The 16,767-nt window shown below is 40.6% G+C and overlaps 1 long non-coding RNA gene across 1 annotated transcript in view; it reads right to left on the bottom strand.

Moving 5' to 3' along the window:
• LOC309714787 overlaps nt 1-16,205 on the bottom strand; it is a 49,998-nt gene extending 33,793 nt beyond the window's left edge. Inside the window, exon 1 of the long non-coding RNA XR_014279023.1 lies at nt 16,024-16,205. This is a non-coding gene — a long non-coding RNA (uncharacterized lncRNA). The remainder of the gene's footprint in view (nt 1-16,023) is intronic.
• Nucleotides 16,206-16,767: the final 562 nt, after the last annotated feature.

Here is a 16,767-nt window from a genome sequence, read left to right as displayed (position 1 = left end):
CTGAAACACGGGTGGAAGAACAAAAAAAAAAGTGTCTCTGAATTGAGGAAATGGTGGACAAAGAGTTCAGATACTCCTGCAGATTTAAAAGTGTAAAAATGCTTTGCACGTAATTAAAAAAAAAATTTAAAAAAAAAAACGTAGCCATGGAGCTAGCTGAGCTCATAGCAGGAAGCACAGGATTTGCTGTGTGTATGAGCAGGGTCTACAAGAGCTTACCAGGCTTGGAACCACATGTTAATTGTGTATTAGTCTTCAATTGTTTCAGAGGTTAACACATTCACACGTTGCTCCCCTAACAGGTTTAATGTACCAGTACCAAAATCATGTAGCCATTCCAACAAGACACTTTTGCCATGTTTGACAGAAGGACAATATTCCAACATCATCTCCAAGTTAATGTTAGGGCAGAGTAGACACATGGAGACAGGCTCTCTTTCGCCTCCTCCTCCACGTCGTCCATGTCTCCATCCCCTCATCCCTCCTGCTGCAGGAATTCCCAACCCTCTCTGCAGGTAGCCAGCCAGCCAAGACCAGCAGAACATGTGTTTTCCTCCCTTGGTCGGGTCAACATGAGGTCGTTCATTCACTCCCAGTGATACAGCGGCCCGATTCGCCTGCTTGTATGCTTATCATGTGCCGCGTCCTCACAACAGATGATGAATTCCACTCAACCGATAGATAGATAGAGGAAGGGAAAGGGATGGAAGAGAAAGATGGAGAGGGACCCCCCTCTGGTGCCTCCAGACGCAACTCATCCCAGCCAGTTTGCAACTCAATCAGTGACATGTGTGATTTTTAGAGAGGAATAGTATGTTATGCCTTTTTTTCAGATGTTCAAGCAGGAGATGGTTTTGAACTTTGACCACACTGTTATGAATTTTCTTTTAAGGCTCAAAGGAACTTAAGGAAAACATTTCTGGGATAGTGTACACAGGATATTCAGGTTTCAAAGCAAGTTTTGATTTCAATAATGTCTAGCTTTTAACCATGCTGTTTCCACAAGTTTGTTTTCTTCATTCTTTTGAACATTCATAATATTGGTGCAAGGAGTTTGAACACTTAAAAAAATATTGTTATATGACGTTTATTACCCTATTTACTCCGTAAACAAAAGAATGTGGTTCAAGATTATTTTTGTGAATTTTATGTAGACAAAATCACAGCAAACAGAAGAACTTAGAGGCTTATTATTGATCAGATAGTCTTTGATGTACTTACCACATCCCCGTGGCCTGTGATCATGCCAGAGGCAGTGACTCAGGGGGTATGGCAATGATAGAAACACAGTAACAGAGTTCATTTTTGTTTGTTTTTTTATATATATACACTTACCGCCCCTTGTATTTCATACACCTTGTTATCACCAGATTGAACCGCCTTTTGCGTTGGCAGAAATTCAAGGTTTCAAGGTGCTGGAGACATTTGTCAGAGAACTTGGACCAAACTGATATCAGAGCATTATACAGTTGCTAAAAAAATTGTCCATCCATGATCCAATGTCCCATTCCACAACATGTGGAAGCCATTTGAATACTGTGAACTCATTGTCGTGCTCAAGAAGCCAGTTTAACGATTTGAGCTTGTGACATGGTCCCTTATCCTGCTGGAAGCAGCAGAAGTACTCAGGTATGCTCAGTTGCTACTAAGAGGTCCAGAGTGTACCAAGAAAACATCCCCCACACAATTACACCAGAACCAGCCTGACCTGCTTCTACAAGGCATAATGGATCCATGCTTTCCTGTTGTTGATGCAATGCTCTGCCTGTACCATCTGAATGCTGCTTTTCCCATCATCTATTCACCAGTTTGGTGAGCTTGCATGAACTGTTGCCTCAGATTCCTGTTCTTAGCTGGCAGGAGTGACACTCGGTGTGGTCTTCTGCTGCTGTAGCCCATTCGCTTCAAGGTTTGAAATACTATGTGTTCAGAGATTCTCGTCTGCATACCTTGGTTGTAACGAGCGCTTGTTTGAGTTACTGCCTTCTGTTAAGCTCAAAGCAGTCAGACCATTCTTCTTTGACCTCTAGAATCAACTAGACATTTTCACCTAAGAACTGCCACTCGCTGGGTATTTTATTTTCAGACAATTCCTTGTAAACTGTAGAGATCAGCAGTAGATCAGCAGTTTCTGAAATACTCTGAGCAGCCAGTCTCACCTTTCTTCCCCACTCACATATTATTTACAGGATATATTTATCCTGTGTCTCCAGTGCCCTCCTTCCTGTCCATTTCACTCGCACAACACTGTGACATAAATTAAACACGTCCTGTAATTTTATGTATTTCCATGTAAAAACAGCTTTATGACAAGAGCAGTGTCTCTTATAGTTTTGCCTTCTGATGGGAGAAATGGAGAGTTATCGAGTGAGAGGGGTAAGAAAAAAAAGAGCGCATTTCATTTTTCTTGTACCTAGAGAGCCAAGCAGTATTTTTTGTATCCTAAATTACAGGAACATATATTTTATATTTTGAAGAAAAAAAATAAGAAGTTACTTTTAACCTGGTGGAGGACACATATTTAACACTAAAATCCCTAAAATAGTACACACAACATAGTAAAGAAGTTATCTGGCTTAATGAGTTACGTTAAATCTGGAACCTGGGATAAGAAATACAGTTTTCCTGCTTTTCTGGTCTAGAAAAAAAGTTACCTTAAAAACATCTATCTTTCCCTTTTCTTACTAGAAAAAAAAAAGACAAGCTGAGGACACTGTAATACTAAGGAGATATAAAATAAATAAACAAAAATAATAACACTTAGGTATCACAGCCTGTACTTAATGTTTATCAGGTGTTGTGGCGGCCATGACACCGTGCTGAGTAAGATTCTCAACAGGAGGCATCCTTTTGGCCCCATCACCAGCATGTGGGCACCGACGGGAGCTGAAAAGGCGAGACAAGAGATTAAGGAGGCAAGAAGCTTTGTCTGTGCACCCTCCCCGACTCAAGCACAACCACCTCTCTATACACCCGCCTCCTCTCTGTGACACACATACGCATACACACGTTCTGCTCCCATTTTTTCTTATTACTGTAAGCACAAAGGGAAAAAGGACAAAAAAAGTACTTACTAATGGAGCAAAAATGTTCCCAACTCCCTACCTTTTCACTCCCACAAAGCCAGAAAAACCACTCACCAAATCTGTTCTGTGTCCCACTGTTGAGAACTACATTTAGTCAATCATATAGTGCCCTATAAGGAATGAATTTTGGGACATCTTGTGAGACTGGGTGAAATGTGAGTTAATGGGAAGAGAGTCAGTGGTTGAGTGAAGAAGCCAGGCAGAGTAGGTAGTTAAAGAGCAGAACAGTGCCTTAGGGGTACTCAGTGTATCCGGACTCACACTGGGAAAAGTGTATTTATCAACTTAATAGCAGGTGTCTGATTGAACATGACTATGATTACAGTAAGTTGTTCCTTATTTTGGCTCCTCTTCCCCTGTTCCTCCTCATCATACTCCCCTTCTCTGCTTCCTCCTGTTTTCCACCTTACCATCCTCTACCTTCATTTTAAAAATACAGGAAGGTGTTATGGTGGCATCGCTGTCAATGCAAATTAATTTAATTATGTTATAGGAGGATAATATATTAAAGGAATGGATTGTTTAAAATTCATGTAAATATGTCGTAAGTATACAACAGCAGTCTTCTCCACATTCCTATATATTTGTTTTTGTTTCTTTAAATCAAAGAATAATATATGAGAAGACACAGTTTAGCAGATCTAGAGCTCTAGAAATATAAGTAGAAACAAGATTCTGAGAAAGAGAGACACATGAATAAACAAGAAGTAAAATCTGACTTGTGGAATAGGGGGAGTGAGAGCCATTTAGCTGATAAGGCAGGGAAGGCCCTTCAGGTGTCTCCTGCTCCACTGCTGTGTAAATGAGCTCCAATTAAACAGGCGGCCGCTAGCTCTGGGTCTCCCTGCAGCCCTCCCCAGCCTCCTCAGCCTCTTCCATCCCCTAAGCTTCCCTCAGCCCCTTGCTGCTCGCCGTAAGGCCCAACCCACCCCATGGCTCCTGCAGCTGCTCGCTCACTCCCACTCTCTGTTTTTCGCTCACACTGCGTGACCCAAAGGCCTGCTTAACTTGTGTGTGTGTACACAGTTGTCTGTCGATGTGTGTGCGCTTCTCTTTGTGTTTCTGTGTGTTCGCTAGCCCCACAGCATTTCAGCTTATTGTAAACTCTCGATAAGTGACAGCATGGTGGAAAAGCTGCGTCCCAGTGTCGCGTTGATTTGTGTGCATTGCAGTAATTGCTCTGAAACTCAAAAACTTATTCTCGCAGTCAAATTTCAAACATAAAAACTGAGAAAAAAAATGTAGTTTTACTCTAGAACTTGAGACCCTTGTGTTTCAGACTACTGGAAGAGTCTCTGAACACTGACCAAACACAACGCTAACAGTTTGCAAACATCATCTGAATCCTCAGAAGGCCTTTGCCACACAGCAATGAGGGTTTGTGAACAGCGGGTGATTTAGCCAATTAGATGAGGTGGTGATTTAGGTGGCCAGATTGGAAAGGCCACAGTTGGCTGCTGGCCAGGATACTGGGGTTGCCACCCCTGATCCTCAAGGAGTCATGTCACGAGTTCCTATATGACCACAGTGAGAGCAGAGGAGGGAATGAACATTGGATAAACAGTGCTGCGCTGTTTCTTCTTAAGTTAACCCTTGTAGACATCAAGGCTGATTGATCTTTAAGTAAATTAGTTAACTGCTTAAGGAGTAATATGGTTCGAAATGCCTAATAGTCTCCGAGTTCTTTAAATAGCAGTCCAAAATGTGGAAAAAAGGCTCAAGCTAGCCTATGTTGACTTCAATTATTATCAAAAATGTGGGCATCACGCCAACTTCAGCTAATTGTTTAAGCACTAAATTCTCCAGTCAGCAATTGCACAGCTTATTAAAAGGACATATTTTTGTTACACAGTAAATATGCTCAGTCCCTTATATCATGGTTGTTGAAATTCAATCTAAGTCGTCTGAAAGGTGCCATTGTTTACGACGGATGGGTCAGAGCTGCAAGTCAGCCTGTTACACAGCTCACTCTGTGCCTCCCACTGTAAGAGGAAAGCACAATTACCTGTTCTTGTCGAGGTATACAGGCCCTGCCAGCAGCGCCTCGTGCATAATGCATACCTGACATTCTGCTAACGTTACCTGCCACATGTAACCAGTCACACTGTAAAAGGTGTTTGTCTGCTCCCCCGCCACTCCAAATGCTAGATATTTAAAATTAATGGACGTGATTAAGATACTTTAAATCCCGCAAATGGTATATTTAAATATTAAGTCACATGTAATTAAGCAGGGAGAAATATTCATCCCCGTTGTTAGGGCAATTATAACAATTTCCATCAAGGGATTTCTCAGCTTGACTTTTGTTCTGAGCAATAGTGATTAACATTATGGTTAATTGAAGTCATTTTCCAAGACTAGGGGTATTTCTTATTTCGTGGCCTTAGAGAAAAAGGAAACCGGACAGAGAGGAGGCAGCGTGTCTGGTGTAGAGTCTTAACAATGTGATTTTCTCCTCCTTGGTTCCCTTCTGTGAGCATATTTAACAGTGTGTAGGGGGGTCTTCCCCAGGTGGCTGAGGAGGTCAGTATCCCCTGTGGGAGCGTCGAGTCAGTGGACAGTCGGAGATGAGGGCTCAGTGGGGAAACGCCACTTGGGTTAGCAGCCATTTCCTTAGAGGAAGGAGGGGATTGGATGGTGTGATGTCCACCTTGTTTGGTGATAGCAGCTTTTCCTAACTGAATGTGTAATGTTGTTCTACTTATCAGACAGTCCAATTAAAAGTTGTATAAAGCTATTAACTGAGCGGTAAGGGAAATACTACATGACATAGAAATAGCACAGTGGGTTTAATAACTTAAAGTCAAACATACAATCAAAATGTGTTTAGCTCATTTTATTCACTTTGACTTTCTCTGTGCAGGAGGAACTAAAGACAATTTAAATTTATCACTTTTGATGCATTTAGGGGGTTTGATTTTGTGCCATCACAACCAGTTTGAGAGCAAACCAGTGCGAGACAAACTAAAAATGGATGAAAAATTTCAAAAATACTTTTGCATGCGCATAAAATGTCTGTGTGGGGATTTAATTGAGCCACTGGAATATTGTATTTAAAGGAAAATTCAACTTCCACACAATTCATGTCATTAAAAGTCTATCACTGCCTCACGTGGTAATACTGCAGGTGATATCATTAAGTTTTAGCAGTTACATGAGGCATAAAACGGGGTAAAAGTAAGCAAAGCTGATGCTGTCAATCAAGCGAACAAATTGTTGCGCTGCATTTCTCACCTGTTTGTGCGACAAGTTCACCTCGACTGTTCATCATTTCCCAAAATTGCCGCTTCGTTACTCTGAATCTGTTTACGTGACGATCTGATGTTGTGCCTCGATATCAGCTAATTGCTCTCGCACAGAAAGCGAGCAGTCAAACAGTGGCCCCTCTGTTAAGATTCCCAAATCAAGACATAATTGTCACCCAGCATACAGAGAGTACAGCTCCATTACCAACTCTGTCTTAGTGTAAGTAATATGCCTGCATACTGTCATGAGTGACACGGGCCTCTTCTCTTCAGCTCCGTGACCCGTTTTAAAGATCAGCGCCAACCCATGAGCATGCACCCAGCAGTTGTCCTCCCTCTGAATGTTATTACAGAGGGAAGCAAGGTCAGATTGCAGAGATGATGATACATGGGAAGCACTTTTGAAATAAGAAATTCTTCTTTTTTTTTCGCCGCTGTGTCGCATATTGACCTTGGCATTTTTGACAATAGCATCCATCACACACATGAAACCCTTCCAACAGGCAACACTGGTCTGCTGAGCAGCCAAGTGAATCAGATTAAGGAATAACACCAGTAGATGGATGCCGGACGTCAAAGCGGCAGAGGGATCAACCTCCCTGTTCCTCGTGCATTCAGCTTCCTTCGCTCTCCCGCACACACTGCGTGGTTGGGTCATGTTTCTCTGATTTTGACACAAATGATTAACGGCCGCAGGTTTACTGAGTTTTTGATCGATGCTACAGCAATATGGCGGTATTTAATACAGAGGACAATTGAAAGGTTGTCGATTGAATCATCTGCTGACACGAATCCATCAGTGTAGAAAAAGCGAAAGCTTCGAGAGAGTCGAGTCAATTACTCGTGCATAATTGAATCAATCCCTCCATACATTCTGTTTGTTTTGGTTAAACATTATTTTCACTGCAACTTATTTCTGTTATTGCCATAATGTGAAAAGTCTGCCCTGTAATAAAGTAAACTTTTGTGCCTTTATAGGGTTTCCAGCTAATCACTGCAGGGCATCTCTTACAAGACTAATGAAATACCATTTCTCTCCGCAAGCCTTATTTTCAAATACGTTGTATATCTGCTTTTAATTTCTCTGAACTTTAATAGTTCCACTTATGTGAAATAAAAATAAAATGGATCTCACAAAGAAGTGACTCATTTTATAGCGATGGCAAAGTAAGATTCCAGGCTGACGGCAGCTTTGCTATGGGGTCGAAAGCACGCGGTATCTGATCACAGTGCTGCGCTAGTTTTAACACAGAATATCCTTCCAGCCCATGTACAGTCGGAGAATATCATGGAGAATGACTCGATCTCATTACATTTTGATTAAATTTAGAAAGCAAGAACTCTTTTCTTGCTTTTTTCCCCTCATACACAAAACAAAGTCTTCAATAAAATTTATGGATGATTTGCTGAGAGGCACCATTAAAAACAATTAACTGCCATGGTTATTCTTTTTTAGCACTGAAGGAGCCAGAATTACCACAAGTGTAAGAATGCATTTGTGAAACAGTTGTTCCTGATTAGAAAATGAATAATAATAATAATAATAACAGTAATAATTGGGGTTTTTAAAAAAACTAACAAAAAAACCATCCAATTAATGGTAGCTTTTGTGAGAGAAAAGCAAACTACGACACCACTGAAGCTTTGTATGGGGTGCCTGCATGGAAAAAGACATTAACAGAATGTGTGTGTGTGTGTGTGTGTGCGCGCATATGTGTATGTCTCAGAGAAGAGCTGCACTGAAGTACTCAGGCGGGAGCATCCAGTCAGTGACCCCTGTCTTTCCAACTGTGTGGAGAGAACTCTTCAGTGTGCATGCAAGTGTGTGCGTGTGCGTGCATGTGTGTCTGCAGCACAGAAAGAGCAAGACAGGGAGGCAGTGAGATAGAAGTACAGCACAAAGAACAGAGGAGCATTGTGCAGTGCCGAGCCTCCTCAGGTCCACTCCGTGCATGTCGTCCACATGCTGTAGCTCACAGTGCACAGCCTGAGGAGGAGTCCTGAACCGCACTGGCCTTTGCACTTTGCACTGACACTGACTCACACAGGGCAATGTGGCCACCTCGCTGTATCTGTCTGGCCTGACCAGGTTCAACACGCTCCCTAAGCCGTGCAGGAACAGTAGACTCACTGTAGGCACGGAGCTGTTTCTCATTTAGCAATAAGCACTGGCATGTTAACCTTAGCATATTAACCCTTATAAGTTGTTGTTTTTAAATTTTTATTCAGCAAAGATATAATAATTGATATTTATTTCAATTTTTCAAATTTAATATAAAACTTCACCAACAATGTTTTTATATTAAAAAAATTTGCAAAATGTAAAACATGAAACCTTTAAAATACTAGTTACAAAATGTAATTCAAATTAAAAGTTGGTTTGTTTTTGTTTTTTTGCTAAGCATTCCTTCAAAAATGAACTTTTATTTTTCTTAAACAGTAAGTATTATCATTAACAATATTAAGATTATTTTTCTGATAGTTTTTTTTTTGCAAAACTAAATTGCTTTTTTTAAATGTAAAAAATATTTAAACCTTGACTAAAGTTTACACATTTATGTGCAAAGTTTTTTTTAAGACTGACAGAAAGAAACAATAATTTAAAGTATATGTTTTGTATTTAGAAAAAAATGTATATTTGTTATTAGCAAGCCTTAAGTTATACTGTAAGAAAATGGTTAATGTTTTATAAAAGTTTTTACATGTCAAAATTCAACAAGGGTTAGGGGAGAAAAAAAACAAACCTAAAATAATAACTATATTTGCAAAACAATTTATTTCCCTGTCTGCTGTTACAACCAAAATTTGAAAATAAAAACATGCGCTATTTTTTTCTTTTATCAGCCTCAGCGTGAGGGTGTTTTCCACAATCAAGTTTTACGGTGTGCCAGCAGGAAACCATGTCCACAGGGACTCTCTGGAGAAAGAGGTGAGTACCAGGTGCTGTGAACCCTCTCATGCTATTACCACCATACTGTCATGGCTTTCTGTCCCATTTCTACCTTGCATACACCCTCCCCCAACCCGCCAGACAACAGGATGGCATCACAACAGCTGCACGTTCGGCAGCTTTGTCCATTTACAGCATATTTCATAGTCTATACGCGTGTTTTTGCATTATTTTTTTTGCAAGGGGAAGCCGGTAGTGAAAGGTTTGCAATGCGCTGAACAATATTCTGGTGAAATATGGACTTGGAGCACCCTCTACCCATCATGAGTTAAAATGCAGGCCGACTTTGCTCCAGAGTCCTCCCATTCCTATGTCTGTAATTGTCTGGGAGCCAGGCCTTGGTCCTGCTCTCCAGAATTTTAACAGAAACCATGAGAGGGGAGGCTGCTTTAAAGGCTTCATCAACTGTGACCAACCGCCGTCAGCAGTAACCCATGTTATACAGGCTGCAGTTATGACACCCTCAAAGGGCTGCCCATGAGGAGGCAGGCGACAGGGAGGGGGATACAAGGGGAACAGGGCCTCAGAAGTTTCCCACCTTCCCTTGAACCGCAGCCGCACACCCTCGGCAGGAGGTGGACAGGGCCAGCTTTGAAAAATAACACCTTTGTGATCCCCAGTGTTTGGGGATGGATCGTGGTCTGCAGATGGCTCCGGATACTCTCTGTGTGGATGGTTGGGAATGAGAGCGAGCGAGAGAGGGCTGAGCTCTTTTGTATCCATTTTTGTACCTGAGGTTTAACGATTGAGGTCTGAAGTTTCCAGTTATTCACAAGTTACCTTAATGGGTCATTTAGTCAATGTTCTATTATTTTTGATCAACGGAAAGTCACAAATGAAAGTGCCGCTAGATACAATTTTACAATATGCCTCCCCCAACAACATCATAATGATGAATACGGCCTGCAATTAAGTTATACAAAAAGCTGCCATCTTCCAGAAAGTTCACACGCGGCCTGCATATGGCTAGTTAATGGGTGCGAGTGGAAAACTAAGAAGCAGACGTGGGAACTGGGAGCCAACTGAGTTTTGGACAGGGGAGAATAAATTATTATAGGCCAAGCAATAGTGACAGCATTTTCCCCTCAGTCAAGGGAAGAAAACAGTATGCTGAACTTCTAACCCCTGAATCCAAAATCATTTTTAGCTGCAGTTGACAGTCAGTAACCGGCACTTGACAGCAAGCTCACGAAAGCTGGTGACACTTTCCTGGGGCTCAGCGGGGTCCCCCAGTGGTCCAGCCCTCTGTAAAGATGATCGGCTGTTGTGGTGTTTTTCTTTCCTTCGTCTTGGCTGTTTCAATGTGCAATAAAATATAGAGTGTGTTTCATTCCTCTCTCCACTTTATTTACATTTCGCTCCTTTGCTCTGTTTGCTCAGTTGCTAGCACCACATTAAGAGCCAGTATGGGAAATGCCAGTTCAACGCAAATAATCATTTCAAAAAAGGGGGAAAAAAGATGGGTTTTACATTTAAACAAAATAGTCTTTTGATCAAATTTTTTGCCAGCGTTTAAACTTTAAATTTCACATGCACATCATCTTGTAAGGTTTATTCTCCACAGACATAACGTTACAGTATTGGGACAGAGCTTTCAAAGTCAGCATGAGTGCCAGTCTCGGAGCTCAGTAGAGAAGACAGTGCCTCACGAAGGCTTGTGTTGCCTCCAAACAGCTGTGGTGCCTCTTTTGTATTATTTGGAGGGCCTGTTGCCCCTGCTCTATTCAAGGCTTTCACACCAGTCTCACTCACTTCTCACTCCCTGGGTTCCTCCTCACAGGTCATAAATTAAGCGGAGGGAAGAGAGGCCTGAGATCAGAGAAAAAAGATCAGTCAGGGCCTTATTTCAGTTGGTTTTTGCCACATATTCTGTGCTACAACAGCACAGAGAGAGTCTGTTTCATAAGCAAGTGTAAGAAGCAAACCTGCTGCTTGGTGAGAGGTTCCCTAATGTACAGACAAGTCGGTGGATTTGTGAGTTGGGATGGTGCATTTTGGGTTCATCCACTTGGGGCCACACTGCTGTTGACACTATATGTTATTTTAATGAGTGTTGCAGCGCAGTGGTTAATGTGGCCACGGCTCGTGGCTCAGAGGTGCTGCGAGGAAGCGTGTGTGTGTGCGTATGAGGGAGACAGAGTTGGTGGGGGATGGGGGTGGAGGGGTCACAATATGGTTACGGTGACAAGCGCTGGAATAACTCATACACCTCTCCTGTCAAAACAAAGACTACTTGAAGTGAATGAGGCCAGCAGTGACATATTTTATGGTAACCGGAAAAGCTTTTCTTGGCACCGATTTTTCTTTTTCTTTCACGAGTTCAGTTAGTTCTCATTTTCACAATTCAAATTTTAAAAAAGAAAATCAACATCGTGATGGACATATTGTATTCAGTAAGGTCACCAAACTCAACCCAGTTGTGCATACTGCGACAATGACTTAATGACATGAATGGGGTAAATACTGCACAGTTCAGTGGGTTGCATTGCGTGCTATTATTCCTTTGTGATACAGGGAGATCAAAATTATGAAATATCATGCGACACATGTGGGATCTATTCAGTGATATCACAAAACTCCCATTGAAAAACGGGTAAATGGCTTTGCATGAGGCTGTGTACAGAACCATATGGACGCCTCCACATCTCCTCATTTCATACATGTTTCTTTTGACATCAATAATGCCTCGGTATCCAGTCGCGTTTGGAACACATCCAAAACAATTATAAAGTTGCCGTGGAAACTGAGGTCCTGTGCCAGGGTGAGGCATACTGTCTCCGCTCAGATAACCACATGGAAAGTCACAGCAAACAAAGCACTTGACAGGGGTGCAGAAATGGGAGAAATAAAGAGAGGGAGGGAGGTGAGGGATGGGCAGAGGTGAAGAGACAGCGATGGAATAACAAAAGCAGCGTTCTTGGACAATAAACGTACAAAATAAATCTGTATTTTTGGGAGGTTTGTTTGTTTCAGGGTGTGAATTATAGACATTTCATGCTAGACAAAAAAAAAAAACCTTGTTGTGACCAATTTAAAGGCCAGTGTTCAGAACATAATAAGGCAAAAAAAGAAAAAGAGATTTAGAGATCGAGGTTCAGCAAAGGTCTTAGTTTAAGTGCGGAACAATGCACGTGTTTGTGCTCTTGTGTGCCTGAATGAACATTATCATGGCTAACTAAAACACAGCCTCTTCGGTGACACATGCAATTTTGTGTGCGGAACATTGGGACTGGAGTAATGTATTGTAACCTTATGCTAACCTAATGAACAAGAGGATGAAAGCGGTGTAATGGAGGCATTTTTACATTTATCTTTAGGCTCCTCATTATGCGGTGAATCTGACAACCTCGTTAGGAGTGCACGAAAGATTACCCATGCGGATAAAGAGCACCACCTTCACATAAAAAAAAAACAAAACAAAAACACACAGAAGAATTGTAGAACAGGTAGGAATGTCAAGAGCAAAGGGTGTACAACTGGTACGCACACACACACACACACTCGTACACAAACATGCAGATCATTCCCTGGTGGAAGTAACTCGGCTCTGGAAGTCAGAAGGACAATCTGACTGGCTTTCAAAGACCCCTGACGGTCTGTTTATTTAAATGGGAGTAAAGAATGCCACCATTTCAGAGGCAAAGCATTAGTATGTTTTGATCACACTGATGAAGACATTTCAGTGCTCTGTTTGGGCAGCTGGGATGATAAATGGGATCACCGATGCTACAAATAAGTCTGCTTTATTTCACATTAGATCCAGGGTCTACAAACTCATGCTACGTGTATAGCTGTTGGAGAGGGGGGGGGTGAATATTTAGGTTTTATAGCAAAACATTTATTTACAGAACAGAGAAAACACAAAGCAGCCTGTAGATTCAGCGCTTTTTAGGTTACATCAGGTCAGCAATCGCCGTAACGTGAATCAATTAAAACATGTTTTTAGGTGTTTGCGCCTGAAGTGTCAGCAGATCTGTGTGTGAGTCATCATTTGTTCTCATTAGTGTTTCTTGGAGAAATCAGTAGTGCTTGAGGAAATCAGGTAATTTGTATTCACAAATAAGCATACTCGACCCAACGACGTCATGTCATTTGTAACAGAGAAAATGTTTTTTGCGCGTGTGTGTGTTTGTAAGGACAAAAATATCTTCTTTTTTTTCACAATGAAAAAGCAATTTCTACATTGGTCTTCTTACGAACGCCAATGAGGCCGGGCATCATTAGCTCGATACTGCTCTCCAGTGGATGCAAGGTACATTGATACTCTCGAAGTTCAAGCGCACAGGGAGGGTTTTCTACTATATTTGTAGAAATTGAGTCTCAAGGTTTTGAAATGCCAGTGCTTTGCAGCTTAAGATTGTATAAGTGAACCTAAACCTAAACCTAGTTTTAAAGGACGATTAAAAACATGACTAAGAAAAAGCTTTTAATAATTTAGGTCTGGGATTAATCCATGTCTAAGAAATCAAGCCAATTTTTTTTTCCTGCATGTCTTGGATTATTGAGTTTCACTGTAAGGATGACATATGTTCAGAGTTTGACAAAACAAGACATGACTAAAACAAAGGTCTCTACATCAGAACAGTATCTTAAAATCATATCCTTAAGAGATAGGAAGAAAACAAGGAGAAAAGAAGATTACATGGGAACTGGACTGAGAATTTATGAAAAAAAACAAACAGATTTTTAGTGTGTGAATCCAAATTTGAAACTGTCGGTTCAAATTGCTGTCAGTATGTACATTACAGGTCAGGAGAGAGGTGCAACAGTGAGTGTATAGCCATGAAACCACACTGTAAAAGACAGAGGTGTTCGATGTTCGGAATATTAAGAAATGATCAACACAGAAAAGAACCATCAGATTTTGATACACCATGCAATACTATCTGTAAAGGATGACTGTGATCCCAGACTCAGTGCCAATTAAGTAAAAGCACAGACAATTAAACACTGCCAGTGATGGATTACCCTCTACAAAACTCAACATTATTGAAGCAGTGTGAGATCATCTTGACAGAGAACAGAACAAAAGGAAGAAACATCCAAAGAAGAGCTTTGAATGTCCTCCAGTAAGCCTGGCGAACTATTCCTGAAGACTACTTAAAGAAATTACAACAAATCTTGCTTAACAGATTGCAGGCTGTGCTGATGAATAAAGGCGGCCATACTAAATATTGACTTGCAAAATTATTAGAACTGTATAAAGTCTGTTTTGTCCTTATATACTGTATTTTCATCAATACTGCACATATTTCAAAACAGTGCACCCATCATAGTAAAATACAGTATAAGGAAATGAAGGCTGACTTATTTGGACTTAACAAATTCATGCATAGTAGTTTGATATTCTAATAGAGCTTAAATCAGGGAGATCAAATCAACTCACACAACTGTTATAAGTCAATTCATCTTTCTCCTGTGTGAAGGACCTCAGTCTGAGACCTATAGTCTGACTCTATTCAATCTATAAAAGTTGTGCTCCACTGTCAGGAGAGGACATTTTGGGCCTTCTATGGATGCCAAGAGCACACGGACTTTCGTGAAAATGACAAAAATGATGCAGTTTCCACATTTTATGGCCTCTAGGGAGATTAAATAATAATTTTCTGGAGACATTATAATTTTTATTGCTAACAATCACATTACTTTTCAATTTAACAGAATTTCAGAAGTTCTATGCCCCTTTGAGCAAGCACTTGGCAACTGTGGAAACAAAAAAACTCCCTATAAACAGGAAGAAAATCTCAGGCAGAACCAGGCTCAGGGAGTGGCAGCCATGACTGATTGTGTGTGTGTGTGTATGCTAAAAGTGTACTAACTCTTCTGTCGTGTTGACAACCCAACCATCCATCCATCCAACATACAGATATTGATTACATCACACAGAAAACAAGCAACCAGGTTTTCAGAAAAAACGTCAGACCAAACAAATCAGAGGCAAGTGCTCATCCCTGAAGGTAGCATTAAAACTGAAACTATTCGGGAGCCAAAACCATTCTTTAGCATATCTGTGTTCATGTTTGACACTGATAACCTTGGATCCACATTTATTGGTTCATAGTTATAGTCAAGACAGATTCTTCAAGATTGGCCATGAAAGGAACAAATTATCTTGATGTAAGGGAGGTCTCTGTAAGGTGAGACCTCCCTTAAACAGAATGCAATGAGGCTGCTTCAATCTGCTGAGACGGTGTAAAGATGATTCCCTTCACAGGTCGGTGTCTCGTATACCAGTTGTGAAACAAAATCCCACAACTTCAGAGCTCTAGTGGTGTCAACACACCATCCCTCTGTCATACTATCCATGATCATTGTTAGTGCCTTGGGTGACATGACCATACAACCCAGCTTTATGTGCCTATTGCCAGTGTTGGGGTTGGCACTCAATAAAAAAGTGATGAATTACAAACTAACCATTACTTTCCCTAAAAGCAGTTCAGTATGTTACTTAATTACTGTCACATGATTACCAGTTAGCAATATAAACCTTGTGCTTCAGTCCCACACACCAACACAAATCCCCAAAATACATAGAATCTTTCTTTTAGTGTTTACATATGAACACAAAACCCAAAACAAAAAGCAAAGATGAAACCAGCTCAAAGAAACAAATGCCACAGTATTTAAGTGTTACTGTAGAAACATGAACAGGCACAAACAGGCTTCAAGCCTGACTGCTCATCACTGTCTTTGTTACCTGATAAAGATCAGTCTCTGGCTCCTGGGCTGGGCATGCACTCACCTTTCAAATCACTCTGGGTTCTTGGCTAGCTTTGTGTTAGCATGCCGTCTGTGCAGGTGCTTCCAAAGAACAGAAGCTGTGTTAGGACTATAAAGCAGTTGTTTCTGTTCTGGACGATTTACACTTTGCCATCATTCAAAACTAAAACTAATGTTAAATTATCTGTGGTAAACCGCTCCACCATTTTCCTGCTCCGGAACAGGAAATGAAATCAGCTGATTCCAGCGCAAGTGTGCGAAAAATGAAATGAAATTTTTTTTTTCTTTTCTTTATATCCACCCAGCATGTAGATAACAAGAAACATTGTAACACAAGTAATGACATAATATTGAGTTACATTACTGAAAAATGTAATGTGATCCAGTACAGTGCAGTAATGCATTATTACTATTTTGTGTGCAGATTAGAGTTTAATTAAGTTTAATTAATTTAGTTTATTTAAAATAAATAAATTTAAATGTTAAATTTATGTTTTAGAGTTCATGTGCGTTTCCTTCAACTAACTGTTTTAGTAGTCATGAAAAAAAAAGGAAATCTTACCAATAATCCACACAACACAAATGGAAAAATTATTATCAATTTCAACTTAAATTGAATTGATGTGATGTAATGTGATGTTCAGCATATGTCTTTCAACCACATGACCAAAACAAAAACATCTCAACTTCTCAGTTTCAGTAGAATATAACAATAAGAATATATAATATAAAATTATTTCTGTATAGTGATTTTCAGTATAAAAAA

The sequence above is a fragment of the Aulonocara stuartgranti genome, assembly GCF_965226115.1.
Source record: "Aulonocara stuartgranti genome assembly, chromosome: 9".
NCBI lineage: Eukaryota > Metazoa > Chordata > Actinopteri > Cichliformes > Cichlidae > Aulonocara > Aulonocara stuartgranti.
The sequence above is the reverse complement of the archived record's forward strand: the minus strand, read 5'-3'. Positions and strand labels throughout refer to the sequence as shown.